The 16,766-nt window shown below is 39.3% G+C and overlaps 1 protein-coding gene across 1 annotated transcript in view; it reads left to right on the top strand.

Annotated features, from left to right (window-relative positions):
• FBXW8 (F-box and WD repeat domain containing 8) overlaps positions 1-16,766 on the top strand; it is a 112,984-nt gene that overhangs the window by 32,933 nt on the left and 63,285 nt on the right. The window lies entirely within an intron of this gene.

The following is a 16,766-nucleotide window of genomic DNA, read 5'->3' as shown; positions in this document are numbered from 1 at the left end:
AAGAGAGCAAGCCATGTGATTTAAGTTGTACAATCTATATTTCCCTGTTCATTTTGTTGTGAATGAAGACACATATTACTTAATGTAGAGAAAAATTCAGGGAGGAAATAAAGGGAAGAATGGCATGGTTCCAGCTCCTTCTGTGATGGTGGAGAGCCTTTTTTGGAAGGAGTCTCTTGGAGCTCTCCTGGATCTTTGCATTGCTGATGCTGATAATAGTTAAGCCATTCCCAGTTGATCATTGCATGTTATTGCTGTTACCATGTACAACATTCCAATGGTTCTGCTCACTTCACTTTGCATCACTTCCTATAAATCTTTCCAGGGTTTTTTTTTTTTTTGGTGATCATCTTGTTTGTCATTTCTTATGGCACTATGGTATTTCATTATAATCATATACCACAACCTGTTTCATTAAACATTTATTGAGTCCCTGCTATGTGCTAGGTTCTCTGCTAAGTGCTGGAAATACAAAAAGAGGCAAGACAGGCCTTGCCCTCATGGAGCAGTCTAATGGGGCAGACAACATGCAAACACATATATACCCACAAACTCTATACAGGAAAACTAGAAAATTATTAACAGAGGAAAGGCAGTGAAATTAAGAGGGGCTAGGAAAGACTCCCTTTGACGTCCCTGTAGAAGGGATTTTAATTGGGACTTAAAGGGAGCCCAGAAGGTCAGAAGAATGATTGGAAAAGGGAGAGCATTCCCGGGCCAGAGGATAGCTGGGGAGGATGTTTGGAGCCAAGATTTGGAGGCTCATATTTGAGAACAACTAGGAGATCAGTGGCTCTGGAAGGAAGAGTATGTGCTGGGGAGGAAAGGGTGAGGAGATGGGAAAGAAGGGGCAGATCATGAAGGGCTTTGAGCACCAAACAGAGCATTTTGTATTTGTTTCTGGAGGCAATGGGGAGCCACTGGAGTTTGTTGAGTATTTGTGAGCAGATGAAGGGGATGACATGCATTTTAGGAAAATCCCTTTTGTGGCTGAATGGAAATAGATCAGAGTGGAGACAGACCTGTGGCCTGCAGACCCTGCAGCAGCTATAGCAGTAGTCTGTGTGTGGGGATGAGCACCTGCACCTAGGGCTGGCAGTGTCAGAGGAGAGAAGGGGGCATATTGGAGAATTGGCACAAAACTGAAATCTCTGACCTGGTGTGTGGGGGAGATAGTGAAGAATTCTGGAAGACTCCTGGGTTGTGAGTCTGAGAAACTGGGAAGAGGGGACTGGCTACTCCATGTCTGTTTTATACCTTTTAAATGGGCCTCCTCCTTTCCCCTTGACACTGGCACCACCCCAGGGCCAGCTTTCTCCTCCTCATGTCTTAGTGCAATAGCCTGTCTCTCCCCACTCCAGTTCAAGTGTAGATCCGACCATATCCCCCTGACCCCCAGGTTAATAACTTCCAGTCTGCAACCTCTCCTGCCTTCCCAGGCTTCTTGCACCTTGCCCTCCTCCATGTTCCTGGAGATCTAGTGATGCTGCTTTTCCTCACATATGACACTCCATTTCCCAACTCTGGCCATTGGCACTGCTTGATCTTTGCCTATTGGCTTCCTTTAAGTTCCAGCCAAAATCTCACCTTTGGTGAATAGCCTTTCCTAATCCCCCTTAATGCTATTGTCTTCTGTTGATTATTTCTGATTTATTCTGTGCCTATCTTATTCTATGTAGGCATTTGCATGCTGTTTTCTACACTGGACTATGAGCTCCTAGAGAGTAGGGACTGTCTTCTGTCTTTTCTGTATGCCCTGTGCTTGCCACAATGTCTAGCACATAGTAGGCTCTTGAAAAATGCTTTTTGATGAACTGACTGACTTCATATGAGAAACAATGGAGTAATATTGAAGAATATTTTGTCTGAAAAGAGAGAATCTAAGAGGATAGGTGTTTGAAAGTTTATGACAGGAAGAGAGAATAGTCATGCTTTGTTGCTTCACGGCCATATTTAGTGTGGGGAAGTTACAGAGTGAAGATTTCAACAAACTTTTTAACAATTAAAGCTGTCTGACTGGGCTGGGCTCAGGGGAGCCGTAACTTGCAGTGTTCAAGAAGAGGTTTTGATGATTGTCTGTCAAGAATGTTTTAGAGGAGATGACCAAGGAGACACAGCATTATCTATAGTCATTTTTGGCAGAGGTTGTTAAGATTTCCCTAAAAATATCATGCCTCTTTTCTTTAAAAGAAGACTGAAACTTTTATTCTACACTATAGTAACATTTTTTAAAACTCTTCCCTTCTGCCTTAGAATCAATACTGTTTATTGGTTCCAAGACCGAAGAGTGGTAAGGGCTAGGCAACGGGGGTTAAGTGACTTGCCCAGGGTCACACAGCTAGGAAATGTCTGAGGTCATATTTGAACCTAGGACCTCCTGTCTCTAGGTCTTGCTCTCAATCCACTGAGCCACCCAGCTGCCCCCTACACCATAGTAACATTTTGAGAAAAAAGCAATTGGCTTTTTCTGTAAGGTCCTTTTAAAAATTTTAGTTTTCATTCAGACTGCGAAAAGATATCATAAGCACAGAAGAACATAAGAAGAGGATTCTATATGAAGCCACAAATCCATTTCATACGGCTTGGGTTTTTTTTAAACCTGAATTTTTTTCTACATGAATTCGATATGTTACTTCCAAAATTGCCCCCTGCTCCTCCTTATTAAAATGTACTAAGAGATGAGCTGCAAGTCTTAGTTCTAAATGCACCCACATCAATAACTAGTAGGTATATTTGGACAATTCAGCTGACTTCTTTAGGCCTCATTTTCCTAATTATAAAACGAGAAGATGAGAGCATTTCTAGTCTTTTCGATTTCTAGCATTATGTCCTATTTGCCTCTGCTTCCTTGTCTTCTATGCATTTAAAAAATGTCATGATGATGACCTTTTTATAAAATTTTGTAATTATACATGATTACCTTCCTTTTTAGTTTGCAGGTATTTCCTTCACTCTTTCCTCTTTCCTCACTAAAGAAGGCCTTATTTTACCCCCCCCAAAAAAAGTTATAAAACTATGTCATAAATGTTTCTTTTTATCCATTCTTTCTATGGAGGTGAATATTCACAATTAACCTTCAAACAATATTTCTGTTGCTGTATTTAATGTTTCCTTGTTTCTACTCATTTCACTCTTTGTAATTTCATGTGAGTCTTTCCATGTTTTTAAAAAATTAACCCACATGTCATTTCTTTTTCTTTTCTTTTTTTTAAACCCTTACCTTCCACCTTAGAATCAATACTGTCTTGGTTCTAAAGCAGAAGAGCAGTAAGGGCTAGGCAATGGAGGTTAAGTGACTTGTCCAGGGTCACACAGCTGGGAAGTGTCTGAGACCAGATTTGAACCTAGGACCTCCTGTCTCTGGGCCCATGTGTCATTTCTTATGGTGCAGTAGTATTCCAGCACAATCATATGCTACAACTTGTTTATAAATTCCCCACGTGATGAGCATCCCATCAATTTCCAGGCTACCTTCTTCTATGAGAAGTTTTTCCGAATTACAGAAAAAGAACTTTAACAGAAAATTCTAAGTGCTATTATGCATTTTGAACTGACTTTTTGGGATCAAAGATTTAGCACAATTGTGGGGATTTCTGTTTAAGTAGTGGATTTTTTAGTGCATAAGTGAGAAAATTGGACTTGCCTCTGTCTATAGAAAGATTTGATGCACGATCTAGGATCTAGTTATAGTTAGGGTCCTGGCAGTTTAGAGGCTCCCCACCCCCTGGAGCTTTAGAGCCCCAAGGTACTTGGGTGATGTTAAGGAAGGAGCATGCTTCCTTTATTTCAGAAGAGGTGTTTTCCCAGAGTTTCTTATGGAGGAGGAGTGGCAGGGCTCTTTCCGAGGGTTTCACGTGAGATACACCATGCCAGTCTTGCTTTGTGAGTCTCAGAAAGCATCCCCTCCCTCCAATTGCTGCCTCATAGTTAAAAGTGTGGTGAAAACAGATGACATCATGAGTTCAGAAAGGTCAAATGATAAAACCTGATCTGTAGATCTTGTTACAAGTTGACATAAAGTATATTCACTTTACTGCCACCTAGTGAAGGAGAGCATCTCAGGTGAAACCTGGAGCAGAAACTCGAGCCTCATTGCTCATTGGAGACCCCTGTGCCAGTTCTGCCTAACCATTAAGCTATTAGCTTACCAAAAAGCTTTTATCAGATGCCCAAGAGTACAGTGGGGTTTTGCAATGAATTCCCTCCTCTTTGGTGCTTAAGGTTCATAAGTCTGAAGCATTTCAACTCCTATAACAAAGCACGACTTTCTGTTTCTATTTGAGGGCCTTCCTTTTCTTTTGGTTAAAAAAAATTAGCTGGCTTCTCTCTTTTCATCTCTATTTTCTTTGCAAAAGTTTTTAATCTAACTTTTAGTCAATTTCCACCCTTCCTGGAAGGGACACTTTATTTATCCTTGCTTCATTGCAGTGCCAAGATTCCTTGCCTTTCCCCTTTCTTCCAGTCTTCTGATGCTTTGAAAGAACAATTATTTTTTCCTGTAAAATGTTTATTGCAGCTCATTTTCTTATGTGGTATCTTTAATATCTATCTCTTTGAAGCAAATCTGCTCAAATATCCTCAGTGAAGCTCTGATCCTTTAGCCACCAGGTAGGTAAGCTCTTGTGCGCCTGGTAACCATAGTTGGACCAGTTCAGGTTGACTTCTTAATTGAACAGGCAGTGTGTGTCTCCCCAAATAGTGTGGATACCAGAGTAGAGAGCATTTCTAGTGGTCTGTTCAGTATCAGACATCTAGCTTACATGTACTTGAATTTAAATGTCTGCTTCTCTAATTGATTCTGTTTGCCCAGAACAAGGACTTTGTCATTGTCTATAATTAGGATTTGTTCGATGGAAGTTCTTTACTCAAACATAGACATGAGTCAAAGATAACTTCCTACATTACCTCATTTCTAGCTATTTCATTCCCCATGTTTTCCCTAGTAGTAGGAATAGTGCACTCATTTTATGGTTAAACAATCTTTTCTATTAACCAAATTCTTTGCCACATTTTTTGCTTTCTATTTCAACATGAAGCATTTCTTCTTGAATTTCAAAATTTTCTTCATGTGAGTAATGAAATTTTGGTTGGAATTGACCGTAGAGTCTGGAAGGCTGCGCCAATAGAGCCCAACCTTTAGCAGGTGCTACCAAGATGGAAAATGATGTCTGTCTTCTTAGGACCAGCCTACCTAAGCTCAAAGAGGCTCTTACCAAGTTGGCTGTGGGCTGGTCAATTTTTTTGTCTGTAACAACTCTCAAAGACCATCAGATAAGTTGAAAAGGGGTTGCTACAGTATGAGGACTATTTTCTGAAGGCAGTAGGGGGGGTATCTTCTCCCTGGAGTATTAAACTGTGTCTAGGACATACCTGGAGGGCAAATCCAGATTGGTGATGGTGTTAGAAGTTTTCCATGAACACACAATGTGCAGTTCACATAAATGCTGTGGATATGCTTTTAATTTTTGAGATTCATTTTTGCTTTTGTGTGACTTTAGAACCTATTAAAACTGCCCCTTTGTGATATGGAGGTGACTCTGTTCCGAGTCTGACAATAGTATAGGAGGTCTGGCAGGAGATTCCAAGTGAAACATGCTTGGTCACAGATTCTGTTTATCTCTTGAGATCCAACCTGACTAAATTGTGTGAGGTTCACCAGTTTGGTGGCACAGTGGTGACTTTTTCCTCCAGAACAACTCACAAAAAGACCACTTGTGTTAGAATGGCAGCCTTCTCTGTCTGTCCTTGTGGGAGAGTCAGGGTGGTAAGATCACAAATCATTGGTGCATAAAAGTAAGTCCTGGTTATTATGATGTCATTAGCCACTGGCCTGTGAAGAATTTAATCATTTAGTTAGATTCAATTTAATTAACATTTGTTAAATGCTAGTCCATTGTGCTAGGTGCTGGATAGAAAAATTGATGATAGGTCTTACTTTCATGAAGCTTCTGATCTAGTCAGGAGAGAAGACACAAATTACTGTTACTTTAATATAATAGTGGCTAAGAAAAGAGCATCAATTAGCACATAAGCACTATCCTCCTTTTAACTCCTTTATAATGTTTCTGGATTTGTCCATTTACCTCTATCTGTAAACTCGTAAATATAACTGAGGTAAGATATTGATAATATCATAGAAAGAGCATTAAATTTATTCTGTCCATAATAAAAGATAGCCCGAATATCTTTAATAAATACTTGTGAACTCATGCCTGCCTTTATCCATCTCCTGTTCTCCCAGGAGCAATGGAAGGAGCCACAGATTCAATAATTCTGTGCATAATCATCACTGACTTGGACTCTATTGATCGTGATTAACCAAGATGTATAGAAGAGGGTTTGAAGGGTTCTGTGTATGCAGTCTCTTTGAGGGTGCATTAAAAAGTTCATTATTTTCCAATGAATGCCTTGTGGGCTCTTCTTGATGGTGGGAGAAGTATTGCACTATTTATTTATTTATTTTGAGGTGGTTAATTTTTTGTTTATTGCATGATATCATTTTATTAAACAATATTCCTATTTGTATTGACTTAATGTCTTTGATATTAAAGAAACTGTATATTGAAGAGCAATTATTCCTTTACTTTTCTACATGTTAGGGATAAACGCCTGCTCTGCCTAGTGTCCATGTTAACTCTGCATACAACTTCTTATACTGAGGCAGATAAACCTCCTTCCTCTCATCTCTGCCCCCACCATATTCATACCATTAGTCTTATCTTTGCTGCTCTCATAGCCTAGAAATTCAGTGATCCCGCCAAGTGTTTGGCTTCACTCTCACAACTCCTAATGCTTTCTTTTTTGCCCATTTTGGAGATAGGGAGGTAGCTGTGCCCATTTATACTCCTGCTCAGGTGAATGCCCTCCAGGAGGAATAGACCTGCATATTCAGCTTCATCCCCTCCCCTGAATATATGTTTCCTTGATGACACCATTTATTCCAGTTTGATCCCAGAATCCTGTTCATGCATACACCCATCAGTTCCTCAAAGATTAATTTTCCAGGATTCACTGTCATCTTACAGCACTGGTAGCATATCAGTCTGAAGAAGAGGGGTCTTTGAATCTGGGAGAATTTTAGGATCATGAAAGCATCCCTCCCGCCCCAGTATACTCTGGTCCAATGATATTGGCCTCTAGGTTGTCCCCAAACTCTATAGACATTTTCCCTGGCCGTTCGCCATGCTCTCCCTCTTTCTGCCTGCCTAAATTAATATCTTTTACAGGAAGCCTTTCTAGATCTTTCTTAATTCTTGTGTTTCCCCTCTATTATCTCTAATTTATCCTGTCTGTATCTTGATCGTACATAGATACTTGCATGTTGTCTGTCTCCTCCATTAGACTATGTGCTTTTGCCTTTGCCTTTCTTTGGATCTCTTGGCACACAGTAGGTACTTAATAAATATTTATTGATTGAATTCTATTATCTTGCTTATTTTTTTGTATTTCTTCTTCTATGTATAGATTGCTTCTCCCCAGAAGGACATAGTCTCCTTAAAACATAGACTTTTCCTTTTTGTCTTTGTGCCCCCAGTGCCTCACACAGTGCCAGTACACAAATACTTAATAATGATAGGTAATAGTTACATAGTGCTTTCAAACTTGCAGTTTGTAAAGCACTTTGCATATGTTATCTTATTTGATCTTCATGATTACCTGGGGAGCTATTGGTGCCATTATTATTCCCACTTTGCAGATGAGAAAACTGAAACATTGATAGGCTAAGGGACTTGCCCTGTTAAATGTCTGAGGCCAGATTTGAACTCGGACTTCCTAACTATCCACTGCACTTTCCAAGTAACTGCCTCTGTAATAAATACTTGTTGAATTGAAATTGTTACGTATCTTTACCCCGTCTGCTACCTTCCTCAGTTTTATGATAGTTCATACTATCAGATTCCTGATTCTGATTGCTGACTGTATCTTGGCCTAACATGATCTCTTGGCCTTGGCTGAGTCAGTGACCATCATGCTTGCCATGCCTATATGGTTTCAAGATTTCCAAAGACTTTACCCACAATATTGCTTTTAAACTTCACACTGTGACGGAAGTGCATACTCTAGGTCATATGGTCTCTGACAAATGAAAGGACAGGGCCAGAGAGGTTCTGTGATCCATGGCATACCTCTAGTAAGTGTCCACTGTGAATGCAGGCCCCTGTGACTCCAGGGCCCGAGCTTTCCATTGCCCTCTGCTTTTCTGAAGCTTAGCAAGTCAAATGTGCTTGCACCTGGAATACACCAGGGCAGTGCTTCCCATGAGAAGGAGGGTTAGCCTTTGCCTTATATCACCATCTTTCTTTTTTGGTTTTCCGTCTCTGTCCTCTTGTGAGATAAATATCAGATTGCTTATTGAAAACTCACTCCTCAGCCATAGCTCCCGAGAATTAGGGGTTAACTTACAAGTGATATATTGTGAGAGCTCCATACCTGCCTATCCTTGCCCTTTTTTACTGACAGACAGGCATGTTTTCCCCAAACCTGCCTCTGTAGAGTTAAACAGCCCTAATGCACATTAAGAGAATTGGGAAGAGCCACAGGATCCTGGATTTGTGCCATAGAGTGGGACACCTAGCCATTGGTTTGGACAAAGACTTGTTCCCAATTTCTGTCTTCCCTGAGTTATGTCAGCTTGTGTTTTAGTTGCAGTTGTACTTTACACCAACACCAATTAGCCAGCTATCAACACCGAGGTCCAAAGGCTTACTGACAATGCCTCTTCATAGTGGTGTCTTAATTGGTTGAGTGGAATCGTCATTAGGCAATGATAAAGACATCTGGAGCTCTGCAGAGAGAGCAGCCTTTTCTCCTCCCTCCCTTCAATATTTATTCTGTCTTCTCCTGGCCAATATAGCTCAGCCTTTTTAAATGCCATTTAGGTTTTTGTCCTGCCCTCTTCCCTGCCTCCCTGCAATGTTTAACTTCTGTGAAACTGTCTCCTTTTTTTCTTTTTTAAACCACCAGTTTATTAGAGCTAAGCCGGACTCCCACTACTATGATTCCTTTCCCATGTGTTAGGTTGTAGTGCTTGCTGCTGGGCTGGAATAGCGTGCCAGCTGAAATGGGGCCTTTCTTGGCCCACCCCATTCCCATCAACAGAAGAGACCTGGAGACGTTGGTATTTACCTCCTGGGTTATTCTGAAACAAAGCCGTTTCATCATTAGCTTGCACTTCCACCATAGTCAGTGCAGATCTTTTAAGCAGACATTTTCCAAAAAAGCTCATGTTCTGTCAAAACAGAATCATTCAGCTTCTTCATTTCCAACTAATGGTATCTTTTGTATAATGAAACCTTTGCCAATAAGCAACATTTTTATCGATAGTTAGCTCTTGGTTTCTTCCAGGGGCTAATGAATCAGCTTATGGATTATTCAGCCCCCTTCTATTGTCTTTATTGTGCCTCACTGATCATTTGCCCTGCTACTGTAGAGGGGAAAAGATAATGCATCCTGTTTTGGACAGCTGAATTTGAGGTGTTAATGGGACGTCTTATTTCAGTTGGCAATTATAAGGCTTAACTTCATGGCGGGGTTGGATATATGGATGTGGGAGACATCAAAAGAGATGATAATTGGAGGTCACCAAGGAGTTTGAGAGAACAGAAGGAGGATCCAGGATGGAGCCTTGGAGGACACCCACAATTAAGGGTCTTATGTGGATGAGGACACAGCCAAGGAGAGTGAGGACTGGCCAAACAGGAGGGAAGAGAACCAGGACAGGGCAGAGACATGAAAGTCCAGGGAAGAAAAAGGTATTCAGGAGTTGGAGGGTCTCCAGCCGAGAGGTCAAGAAGGATGAGGACTGAGAAAAAACAATTAGATTAGACCATTAAGACATCATGGTTTCACATAAACATATCCATCCACAAACATTTCTATCCATGAATGTGGGCACACCCTCAATTTAGCATACCATTTCACATATGGTATTGGGTGTATCACACCGAGTCTGGTAGTATTTAGCACAGCTCTGTGCTAAACTTTAATGACTGTTAAAGGAGTTATAATAAACTACTATTGGGAGGGTGATGTTGGACTACAACTTGGAAAGAATGGTGAGCCAAGGGTCGTTGTTTGACTAGGATAATGGCAATATCACCCATTAACTTGTTGATCTCCAGTCCTACTAGTACCACCACTTGTACAGTGAATATTTTAGATACTGTTGAGTAAATGAGCAACAGGTGATGTGTGTTAGCCCTGGTTTGGAAGGAATTAACCTCATTTTCCTCTTGACTGTATGTGGTATAAATGTATACCTTCTAAAGTCACTCTTGCAGGTATGAGTGATGAATTCTCTGATAGCTGGGGAGTTAGGCTATGTATTTAGGATTGCTGAGATTCTAGAGTTGAAAGAATTCTTCTAGTTCACCTAGGAGGAAGCTCTTGCAGATGAAGAAATTAAAGCACAGTCCAAGGCCACTTCTTTCAACTGAGCTCAGGTTATAGTTCATAAGTATAAACCAGTCTTATATTCAACAGGTAATTCCTTGGAAGCTGTGAAGCCTAGGCTTCTGGGATCAGAGCTACCTTAGAGCCTGGGCCTAGTATGGGCCCCTGCACTCTTCCCTGGCTCCATCCCACACACTGCTGATGGCTACTACACCATAAAATCTACTCTGGGTGACTTCAGCTCCACTAAGAAATTACTTCACTGGCTAAGATTCACATAGGATATGGGGGGGGGGGGGAAGAAGGGGACAAAAGGAAGAGAATCTCAGAACAGCTCTAAGGCCCTGGGGATACTTCCCATGCAACATAGGTAACTCTAGGAGCACAGGTAGACAGGATAAGGGCACAGATTTAGCAATCTCACTCATTTACTGACATCTAAGCCTGTGGTAACTTCTCTTATTCTGTCTAGCACTCCCTCGTGGTTTACTGATGGAACAGTTCTGTGGCTTTATCTGCCTTCTGTGGAGTTTTAAAAGTTCAAAATTTTAAAGCAAATACTGCAATGGAACCGGAATTAGTGTGTGTGTGTGTGTGTGTGTGTGTGTGTGTGTGTGTGTTTTAAACCCATACCTTCTGTTTTTGAATCAATAATGAGTATTGGTTCCAAGGCAGAAGAACAGTAAGGGCTATGCAGTTGGGGTTAAGTGACTTGCCCAGGGTCACATAGCTAGAAAGTATCTGAGACTAGATTTAAACCAAGGACCTCCTGTCCCTGTGCTTGGCTCTCCATCCACAAAGTGTCCTATTATAAAAATAAGTTGCATAATAATGCTACCAGACCAATATAGAACCAGGTTGGTTGGTACATTCTTGGCTCAAAAACCTTATAAGAAAATGATCCTATAGGAGCTGATTTCAAATGCATATAAATGGTTATAAGAAAAACTGGAAAAGACAACTGTGTGACTTGAATGAAAATTTTGCTTGTTGACATAATTGCAGTAAGATTATTCCTATTATCTATGTTTGTTCAATTCATAACTAGCAATTTAAAAATTTAAAGGATTAATGGTAGCATAAAATAGTATAAATAAATTTGGAACAAACATTTGGTATTTTAAGTATTAAATTTTTTTCTAAATTTTAATTTTTTATTTTAACAAATTTCCACACAAGTTTTCCAGAGTTATATGATACATATTGTCTCCCTCCCTTCTTCCTTCTCCCTTCCTGGAGCTGATAAGCAATTCCATTAGATTATATAAGTACTATCATGCAAAACATATTCCTATATTATCATTTTTGTAAATGAGAAATCTTATAAAACTCAAACCCCAAAGCATATACCCAAATAAACAAGTGATAAATCATATGTTTTCATCTGCATTTCCACCCCAGCAGTTATTTCTCTGGAGGTGGCTAGCATTCTTTATCATAAGAAGGATTAAACATTCAATATTCAAGGATTATTAACTTGCTACCTGTTATGAACAATCCACACTTCAAGATCATCTCAAATGTGAAACTATATCCTTATGTTTTCATTGCTTTCAGTATATAGTGCACTATTACTATATAGTGTTACTTTCAATATGCAATCAAACACACTCTATTCTTTCCAGAAATAATGATTTTTTAAAAAAAATCAGTCAGTAACCTTTATTAAGCACTTTCTATGTGCTGAGTGGGTACTATGCTAAACATTGAGGGTACAATGAAAGGGCAAAAACTTGTTCCCTTCTCCCAAAGAGTCCACAGTCTAACAGGAGACAATCTTAAAACAGCAATCTACAAACAAGCCTTATACAGGATAAATGAGAAATAATCAATGAAGGGAAGGCACTAGAATTAAAAGGGACCAGGAAAAGCTTTCTGTAGAGACAGGACTTGGAAAGTCAGAGAAGCCAGAAGGCAGAGATAAAGGAGAGATGGCCAGTGAAAATAATCAGAGGAAGGAGATGGAGTATTTTATATGAGGAATAGCAAGAATGCTTGTCATTGATCTCAAATTATGTGACAGGCTGGGTGGGGGGTGTAAGGCATACAGTGACTGGAGAGGAAGGGGAGAAGCAGACTCTGAATGACCAATAGATGATTTAATATTGGAGGTGATAGGTAGCCACTAGAGTTTAATGAGTAGGGGAGAGATATGGGCAGACCTGCTTTTTAGGAAAATTTGACAGCTCCACTAGAGTGAAGAAAGACTCATGGTGGGGCTATTTAAGCGGACTATTTAAGTAGTTTAGGCCTGATGTAATGTGAGTCTCTTCCAGGGTGGTGGCATTGTCAGAGGAAAGAAGGAGGCATATTCAGTAGATTAAGAGTAATAGTAAAATGTTGGCTCTGGGGGGAGAGAGCTAAAAGGTAACTAAAGTTTGTATTCAGACACAAGTATGCTTTAGTTAAAGTTGAAAGGGAGAGAAGAGTTTTTAAAAAATGCGAGAACAAGGAACAAGAGAGAAGGAATGGAAGAAAGAATAAATTGATTGGTAAATACTGAGTGGGAAACCTATAGGTTTCTCAAATTTCTACTTGTTTTACTTTTGTTTCAGGTGTGGTCTGATTTCTTTTAGGGCTCAAGAATATGGAGATATACTTTTTTCCACATTTCATGTACACATATAAAAATATGTATTGCTTCAAAAATTGGTAGGCTTTTAATAACTGGTATAATTACCAGCTAATAATGAATTTTACTGATGATAAGATAAAAAAATACTAAAGTCCCCTTTTCTTCATTTGAACTTGACCTACTTAAAACAAGAACTCAACCTCTAAATGTTTTATTGACATTTTTTGTTTTTACATACATCTCTCCCCACTCCCATTGAAGTCTCTTTTGTAAGAAAAAATATTTAAAATTAATAGACCTGGTATCATGTCTGTCAGTGTACGTGACCTGTATATATTTCCCTAGCTTTCTGTCACTAGAAGAGTGACATTTTTCATGTTCTGTTTTACATGCCCAAGTTTGAGCCAGGATGGTTTAGTGGTGCCTTGGACCTTCTTTACTCAATGTTAGTTCATATAATCTTCCCATATTTCTTTGAATTTCTTATATTAAATTTTTTTAATTTAATTAATTTAGAATATTTTTCCATGATTCATGTTTTTCCCTCCCCCTTTCCATAACCAATGAGCAATTTAACTGGGTTTTACATGTATCCTTGATCAAGACCTATTTCCATATCATTAATATTTGTGATAGAGTGATTGTTTAGAGTCTACATCCTCAATCATATCCCCATTGACTCATGTGATCAAGGAAATGTTTTTTCTTCTGTGTTTCTGTTCCCACAGTTCTTTCTCTGGATGTGGATAACATTCTTTGTCATAAGTCCCTCAGAATTGTCCTGAGTCATTGAGTTGCTGCTAGTAGAGACCCTTTGTGGTCGCCATAAACTGTTAGATTTATAATAGTTTTGAGCGTTAAATAGTTGTAGATAAGAGAGTGGGAGCCATAAACTGTGATAATTAAAATGTTTGGGAGCAAGGGAAATATATAACAATTATGACCACTGAAATATGTTTTCTACTGTGTCTTGGTTTTATATAAATATAAGATGGTCGCCAGGGAATATATTCCTAATTTATGAATATGCCCAAACCAACTGGGTTTTATAGAGAAATTTAATTTATAATACACTGATTAATCAATAGAAAAAGAGGGAAAGTAAGAAAGGAATAAGAATGAAGGCCTCAAGCCAATAAGGCCTAGACCTCAGTCGTAAGAGATAAATCAGTCAGTTGGTTTTATCACTCACCCAAGATCTCTCTAGGTAAGGCTTCTCATGCCAACCTCAGGCTCCACCTTCAAGAGAGCCTCCTTTCAAGAATTGTTTCCAGAGAATTCTCCTCCTGACTCCTCTTGAGTTCTCCTTCCACAGCCTCCTTCAAGACCTCTCCAGGAGCTCTCCCTCCAGGAGCTCTCTCCTCTCAGACCTCCTTCAGAGCATCAACTTCCCTCTTAGTCCTCAGACTCCACTATCTTTAAGCAAACAATCTAAGTTCCCTCCCCTCAGTTCTCAATAAACTACCAATCACTGTCGATGTCTCCCCTGTGCCAATGGTGGCTCTAGCTTAACCCAGGACCACCCAGAGGTCTGTCTCCTTTGCACATGTCTGTTGAAGGTCATATTCTCAAATAATTAAATCTTGATCTTTGCTGCAGCCCTTCCTAAATCCTGTTATTCTGAGTAGGGTGGAGATTGTAGTTTCCAAGACCTGGTTCTGTCATTCCAAGTATCTCTATTGTATCAATTCTAAAATCAATCATGACTCAAAGAACTTCCTGTTCTATGCTTAAGCATAGGTCAAAGCCCTTTCCATTGTTTAGCAAAAGGTTTCTGTCCTAAAGTAGTCTTAAGTAGGGAGGAGAAGGATCCTCCCATGCCAAGGAGTTTCATATTTCAATAGAGTTCTTACTATCAGTAGGAAATTTTTTCAAGTATGAAATTTCCCAATGGGGAAATTTCCAACATTCATAAGTCTATGAAATTTTAAGGTTTACACTACTCAGCTGCCCACAAGGCTGGACATTTTAAAAGGGACAATACTCTGAGATTTGAGACAGTCTCATGTTTGGGATGCCTGGCAATTCTGATTTTCAGGCCTTGGTATCAAATCATGTTTTATATAGGAAACACCTAGTTTCTTGCCCTTTCTTAGATCTATAAGATAAAACATTGGTGAAGTAGTTAGGGAAACTGAGGTCTCAGCATAAATAGTAAACCCTAGCTCTTATTTCTGTAGTACAAGGCGCTAAAAGGTTTGGGAGATGAGGCACTAGGATAGGAAATCCCATATGCATCCAATGAACTATAGTCTATCACCCTTCTGAACTGAGTGAGGACAATGAGGTCCTATGTAATAGGGATTACTTAACCTTTTTTGGTATTCTCAAAGCTATAACATATAATTCTTTAAGTGGTAGAAATGCCAGAGAATAGGAAAAGAAAAGTTGAGGTAGAATCAGAGTTCCTTTCAGTTGGAAGAATAATGCCTTAGTAATGAAACCAGATACTATAGTTTATGCTACTAAAGTGTCTTCCACTCCAAAATGGGTCATATTTTCTGTGGTAGGAGACTTAAAGGAATAATTTATACTATCTCTAGACAAAGTTGTTAATAAAACTTTGAATAAAGCCTCTACTCTCAAGTCAGTTTTGTAGTAAATATCCATATAAAGGGAACCATGAGGACTTTTTACTATAAATGATATTTTTAAAGGTCCTTCATTTTATTTTTTATTTGAAAATTTTTATTTAATTAATTGATTTGGAATATTTTTCTATGGTTACAAGAATCATGTTCTTTCCCTCCCCTCCTTCCACCCCGCTCCTGTAGCCAATGAGCAGTTCCACTGGGTTTTGCATATGTCTAAATGATGATTTTTATACCCAAATTTATCCTTAGCTAGGCAGCACAGTGAATAGAGTGCCAGGCCTGGAGTCAGGAAACCTTAGTTCAAATTCAGCGTCAATCACTTACTAGCTATGTAACCTGCCTCAGTTTTTTCACCTGTAAAATGAGGATAATAATACCATCTATCTACTAGGGTTGTTGTGAGGACCAAATGAGATATTATAGCATAGTGCCTGGTTCAGAGTAAGCACTACATAATTATTTATTATTATCATTGTCATTGCTATTGACGACGATGGTGGTGATAGCACTGAGTCTGTATATGCTCATGCTCTGGCCCTGCCAGTATTTAGCACAATGCCTGGCACATAGGAGGCACAATAAATACTTATTGAGATTTGACCTGAAACAGTTGTTTGAAATGGTAGCAGTAGCAGAAGTGTGAGAATTGTTCTACAAAACCTAAGCAAACAAAACTGGAGAGCATCATGCATTTCAGCAAGAGAGCTTCTCATGAGAAGGCAGCATTGTCTGGCTCCTAAAGGCAAGATTTAATTGTATCAGCAAATCAATTAGTCTTCAGGGACTTTAAGCAGTCAAATCTGATGCATGGATGAAGTATTGGAAGCCTGTGCCTACAAAACCATTAGTCCTTAGTGTCCTACACAGCATTTCTGTGTGTGTGTGTATACATGTAAACAATGATGCTAATAAAGATTTCCATTAATGAATGCAAGATATATAAGATATGGTTTGGTTAATTCAAATGTTATAAAATAAGAGGCTTTTTTTAAAACATGTCCACTTTTGTGGATAATCTGGTTAATTCTATATGGTTCCTATTCTGCTGTAGAATCATAGACTTAGTTTGTTCATTTGACATTTTCTCCTTTGGGAATCACTCATTGAATTATCTTATTTGTGGGGAAACAGTGAATTTGTCTTGACTACCTTATATTCCTGTTGTGTTGTTTTAAGGCTCTTTCCATTTTCTCTGCAATGGCGCC

This window comes from Monodelphis domestica, chromosome 3 (genome assembly GCF_027887165.1).
Source record: "Monodelphis domestica isolate mMonDom1 chromosome 3, mMonDom1.pri, whole genome shotgun sequence".
Taxonomy (NCBI): Eukaryota; Metazoa; Chordata; class Mammalia; order Didelphimorphia; family Didelphidae; genus Monodelphis; species Monodelphis domestica.
Note: the sequence above shows the minus strand (reverse complement) of the source record. Positions and strands in the feature narration are given on the sequence as shown.